Source organism: Ctenopharyngodon idella, chromosome 20 (assembly GCF_019924925.1).
Source record: "Ctenopharyngodon idella isolate HZGC_01 chromosome 20, HZGC01, whole genome shotgun sequence".
Lineage (NCBI taxonomy): Eukaryota > Metazoa > Chordata > Actinopteri > Cypriniformes > Xenocyprididae > Ctenopharyngodon > Ctenopharyngodon idella.
The window spans coordinates 21,697,304-21,703,659 of record NC_067239.1 but is presented as its reverse complement, the minus strand read 5'-3'; positions in this window follow the sequence as shown (position 1 = coordinate 21,703,659).

Sequence of the window (6,356 nt, the reverse complement as noted above, 5' to 3'; positions counted from 1 at the left end):
TTGTTTGAGAATTGGATTAAACTGGTTGTGCTGTCTCACAAACCTACAGAGGATAAGCGGTTTGGAGAATGAATGGATGGACAGTTGTGCTGTATGTGTTTGAATGACTAAAAAGAACTGACTCAGAGTCATTCGTTCAGGAATTGGACTAAACAGGTTGTGCTGTATTAGTTGATTCACTAAAAAGAACCATTTGTGCAAGAATCGGACTGCACTTGTCATGCTATCTGTTTCACGCTGTTTGTCATGCGAGAACTGTTAACAGAACTGAACATCATTTGTCAGTGCTATACACAAATAAATGAGCCAAAATGAATAATTACGTGGTTAATCATAAGTCCACCTGTAGATATAGTGTAATTTAAGAGGAAAAAAACCCTCTTTTGCCTCTAATTTGTGAATACAATCATTTTTCTCTCTCTCTCTCTCTCTCTCTCTCTCTCGCTGTGTCCATCTCCAATCAAGCCCTGTCATCCTCATGACATTGTCTCTGTGACTTTGGTGATTTAGTGCTGAGAGACAAATAGAGGCAGGGTGTGTAGGGGACAACTGTGGGGTTTGAGATTGCTGTTATTGAGGAGGAACTGATAAAATGTAGGGGGGGGAAGTTCTCCCGGTCAAAGAACGGTCAAGCTGAGAAATAAATGCAGTGCTTAACTGAGGAGGAGGAGGACAATGAAGCGAGACACTGAATAAGGAAAGGTTGAGCTGAGTATGTAAGAGGAAAAACAGGGAAAATAAGAGCAAGAGAAAGGCAAACTGGTGTTCGCTACGAATGTTTGTGCAAGCATTAGATGGCAGGTATGAGATATGTGTTATATCACAGCTGCGGCAGTAGTTTGTGTGATTGGCTTTGGCAGAAAGGGCAAAGAAGCCTAAGCATGGAGAAATACAAGATGGGAGGAATGGGAGGGGGACAAATATCCATATATTAAGGCAGCAGTGCTAATAATTGCAGAATAAATATGTGCCAGTGTGTGAAATGTAACAAATCCTGAGGAAAAAAAAAAAAAAAAAAAAAAAGGGAAAGCGTGAGATAGAAGAGGAGAAACAAAGGTATGGAGTTGTGCTCAGTCCAGCAGAGATAGCAGTGCATCTGATCCTGTACCTTTGGCTCTCTCATTAACTCAGAGACAGAGAGAGCAGGTGAAATATGAGAGGAGGAATGGAAAGTTATGGTCACGACTGCGTGTGTCTGTGAGTGCTGGTGCCCCAACTGCTAAATTAAGTTTACTCTTGATTTGTTTTACCAAATATTTTGAGTGTGACAAAACCAATTAAAACTGTATAATATTAGTAGCAGTGCTATGCTCAATATGTAGATGTAACACAGATACACTCTGGAGAAGAATTTAAGCAGTCAGACCTTGCTGCTTCATAGGAGATTTAAATGGAGAGATAGCTAATCCAAACAAGAAAATTGTCATTACTTACTCATAACTTATGTCATCATAAATTAGCTTGACATCTTGATTGGAATTTTTTTTTTTTTTTTTTTTAAAGAATCCTTTACTTTCCATTTAATCAAATGGAATATGGGCTGAAGCTGTTAAAATGACAAAAAGAACCAAAAAAATCATAAAAATGGTTCATGTTAGTTGTTCTTTTTTTCCTTCTTCTTCTTCGTTTGGGATCTTCCATTAGCTTTTGTCATTTTGAAGCTTGACAGCTCCAGTCATTCACTTTTTATTCTATTGAAATTTTATACTGTATATTGAAAAGGCCAAGATATTCTTAAAATAGAAGAAAAAATAATAATAAAAAAAATAAATAAATAAAAATCACCTTTTCTGTTCCGCAGAAGAAGGTAAGTCATACAATTAATGGGTTGACATGATGGTAAACGATTAATTTTTTGTTTATTTATTTATTTATTTATTTGTGAACTGTTCTTTCAAGTATCAACTTTGTCCCAGATGTTTCTCCTAAAATTCTTTAGAAGACATTCAAATGAAAACATGTCTCCTAAATAAAAAAATTAATATATCGATGTGGATAGCACAGCTCCGATAATTTAGATAAGCTAGAAGATTCAGAAGAGAAATTAAGTTCATATTGGCTGTGCTCAGATAGTGACAACAGTATTTTCCTAAAATCTGTGTAGTTTGTACAGAACCAGCCACAGAAGTAGTTGTTTACAGTGTAATTAAAAGTAGAAATGTCATTCCAAACATGTATGACTTTCTTTCTTCTGTGGAACACGCACACACACAAAAATTTTTTCCTCAATGCAACAAAAAGTCAACAGGGTCCAACACTGATAAGAAAAAATAAATAAATAAGAGAAGCATGAGCAAATGTCTCTGCGTTCAATCTCATTACTGTCTAGAAGAAACAATTAAGATATTAAAGAGATCTAATTTGTGACGTTTCTTTCCTATAGGACCAGAATCTACAACACTATTGTCTCACATGAGCCCCTTCTCTCCGCCATCACCAACAGCTATGAATCTCTATTTTTCCCCAGCCACAACTACACTGAGTCTCATGTCACCTCACAAAAGAAACGGGCCTCCTCTGATCCACACCTTAGAGAAATTGGTGAGAGATTGCTTCATTTTTTTTTTTAAAGGAGAGCTGTCATTTTTCATGAGGCAGTTTGTTTTTCCCCTGCCATCGCTGTCCATGTTCACAGCACGGTTCAGAGGGAGACAGTGCGAGGAGCAAACACTTCTGCAGTAATTGGGTACAGACCAAGAACTTTGGCGTGGCCCAGCGTAAGCCGATGTGAGCCTGGTAGGAGCGGAGTAAACATAAAAAGGAGGGGAGCAAGGGAGACTGTCGGGGTCTGCAGGGACTCGCACAAGAACACAAAGCATTAACATAATGAGGCTGTTGGGGGTTGCGTAAACAATCTACCTCATTGTTCTACAGGTGGCACAACATCTCCAACAGCGTCCAGCTGCTGGTTCTAAACAGGTCCGCACACAATCTGACGTGATGATCGATTGGAAAAAAATAATGATTTTAAAATGCAAGTCTTAGCTGGCTACTTGCCTCACACACTATATGTTGATTTTGTTGAGTCATTGTAGATGCTTTCTGGAACTCTGCTTGAATTTTGATCAGACAGCGCTCTTTCACAGTCAGCAGCGGTCTCTAGCTCATAAGCGTGAAACAGAATTTGCTGAATTCTGCAATGTGGCGCATTATGCTGTGGCATTATAAAAAGAGCCTCTAATATGATATGACCTACAGTAGAGTCTAATCTACTCTCTAAGGATTCCCTACAGACTGTGTCTCTGACCAATTCAGTATGTCTTGTTACAGTGAGTCCATCTCAGTGAACCCAGAATCAGTACAGAATCATTACGCCATAGAGTTTAACAAATGATTGTGATTATCTTTTTCCATATGCAGAAGAAATATGGCGATGTGCCCTAGAATAATGTGTCTCACAAAAAACGGTTTGTGGTGGACGGTACTACCGTTGATCAACCGTGAAAAAAAACTAACCATACTGTTCACTATCGGATGTACAGTAGCATAACGATGCAGGTATTTTTAAGTTAAAATGTTTAATTAAAAAAAAATAAAAAAAAATCAAGGCAATGGTTCAAATGTTTGTTACCAAATTATACAGTATTCTTGTGGAAATTTCTAATTGCACATTAAGGGTATGTTTACACGACAATGATATGCTTAAAACGGAGAAGTTTTTCCTTTGAGTTTTCTGCCTAAAGTCGACACCGTTGGCAAAACGATCTCATACGAATCCATGAAAACGATTAAAAACGCTGTATTCTGCTAGCAGGCCAAAAGATGGCGATGGGACACTATAGACTGAACATGTAATACGCATGTGCATGACTTCATTTCCACAGATTCGCGTTTTTGTTGTTTACACAGAGACCGTTTTCAAAAACTTGCACTTTGAAACCTGTTTTCAAAAGCTTGCATTTTCAGGCACCCATAACGCTGTTGTTGTGTAAATGAACAGTCAAAACACATTAAAACTTTTACGTTTTTAGTTGAAAACGATGTAGTGTAAACGGCCCCTAAGAATACTGCCACTCATCCACCCCAGCCCCAGCCCCAGCCCCAAACTGAACAGTACCGAAATTTCAACCTCAAAACCGCAAACCGAACCTAGAGAAACTTGAACCATTACATCCCTATTTCAGGGTACTTCAAAGGAGGAGCAAAACAACATGGTAGTTAGTGTTGTATATAGCGATATATCCAACACTAACTATGGATATATATGGATATATAACGATGTTACAGTAGGTTTCACTATGTCACAATATTATCATTTAATCACTACTGAAACTGCTGTAAACCTATTAGAGAGACTAAATCCGCAGCATCAGTTTCAGTCTTTTTTTTCCCCTTTTTTTTTTTCCTTTTCATTTTGCTTTTCCAATCATTTTTGTCAATACCGCAACTCAAAGAAGTGGCTTCGACTCTTATTTAGATTACATGCTATTAAACAAATTAAATACGGCAAAAAAAAAAAAAAAATTAATAAAATCTCAGTGTTGGGACCTGAATAATGTGATATAAGGATACATTGAGAAAAAAAAAAAAAAATGGTGTAGAAACTATTTCCACTCAGAAATTGCTAGTAAATTTCAAAAATAATTACGAAGAAATGGCAAGGAACACATTGAATTATATCTGAAATCTGAAATCTGTTTTATTCACCAATTTGAAAAAAATATTTTTTACAGTGTATGATTTTATCAGGAAAGACATAATACTATTATGTCCAAAAAACCATGGTCATTTATTTCTTAGCACGCCAAAATAAGATGATCAAGACAAATTCTTTTAAATTGCTGTCAGATGTAATTGACAAAAAGAAAGAAAAAAAAAATAAATACAAAAATGAGGCTAAATTCCTCTCCTCCTGAGGCCAGATTACCAGCTAGCCTGCTGGTTTAAATGAATATCCGATCGAGTCTGAAAAGGAGGCAGGATTTCTGCAGCTCACAGATGCTATGCATAATTCTCCCTCAGCAGAAGCAAATGCATTATCGTTAGTTCTTTAATCAACGCAAAAACAACAAGCTCTCCGTTAAAGAGCCTGGATACGCATTCATCCTCTCTCCAGGCTTCAAGTAAAACAATATTCAGTAGACGCAAGCTAAATGACTGGCTGAGGTTTCCCCAGTAACAGGTTACGAAGTGTGACAGACACACACAAACAGGACGGCACACATATGGCATATCACTGAGAGGCAGACTTTGTTTCAGGCTAAAGATATTCTGTTCAGCTCATATTGGCAACATCTTCTCCTTCAGCCCATCGCTCCTTCACTCCTGTCCTCAATTTCCACATATAGCCCGCTGCCCCACTATCCTAAATTTCCAGCTTCAGGAAAAAAAAAAAAAAAAAGGAATCGGTACAGGTGACAGATTGTCAGGCCTGGAGAAAGGGAAAATGAGGTGGGGGTGGGGGAAAGTCAAGGTAGGGGATCCCTTAAATCGTCTAGTGAAAAAGTGGGTTACTGGGGCTGCTGGGATTGGTGAACAACAATGCGGCGGAGACAAAACTGGTGATGACATGCGCTGGGACAAAGAAAATGAGTGTGTGAGCAATAATACTTGTCAGTACAGTGTCAGAGTATATACTACAATGCTCAGTTATGAGTTTTAAATGGTGGAAGATGCCACAGAATACCAAGATCTGACATACTTTACTGTGATTGTACAGCATCGTTCCACTAAATGTGCTTGACTACAGCATGTATATAAATATGTTTTTCTCTGTAATTTGATGAATAACTTTTGCAATAGTCAATAGAGTATGTACACAAAAATCTGTTTGTTAAAATGATTCAATGCCTCTGCTTTCCATGGGTGGTAAAAGCATATTTATAGTGGTAAGCAAATAACATAATGAGCCCAATTTAGATAGAAGAGAGGCATATTTGCACTAAAAGCAATGATAATTCATTTCAATACTCCATGCAACACATTAATTGCCTGGTTAAACTTGATTGTGGATGGTTTGTAAGATGTAAAAAGTGTTGTAGACGTTCAGTGAATTCATCTGTAACATCTACAATGAACTCATCTGACAGTTGGTGAGCAATCTTTCCCAAGCCTTTAAAAACCTGTCCCACTTGTCTTTATTCATTTGTATAAATCTCCCACTTTCCATATTAACGGCTCAAACTGGCACACCTGACCTAACATGTTGTGCAAGATGAGGACTCATGATTAACACACACAAAGAGAATAAGCAGTAAGGGGTGTGTGCGTGATGACTACAAATGTTGAACAGTGAACACACATTTATAATATTTCAACTAGATTAACAGGAATTTTAGAAACGAATGTGTCTTCAATGTATAAATCCATAAACGCACAGCTCAAACAGTTGCATTGTGCTTTACATAAACTTATAA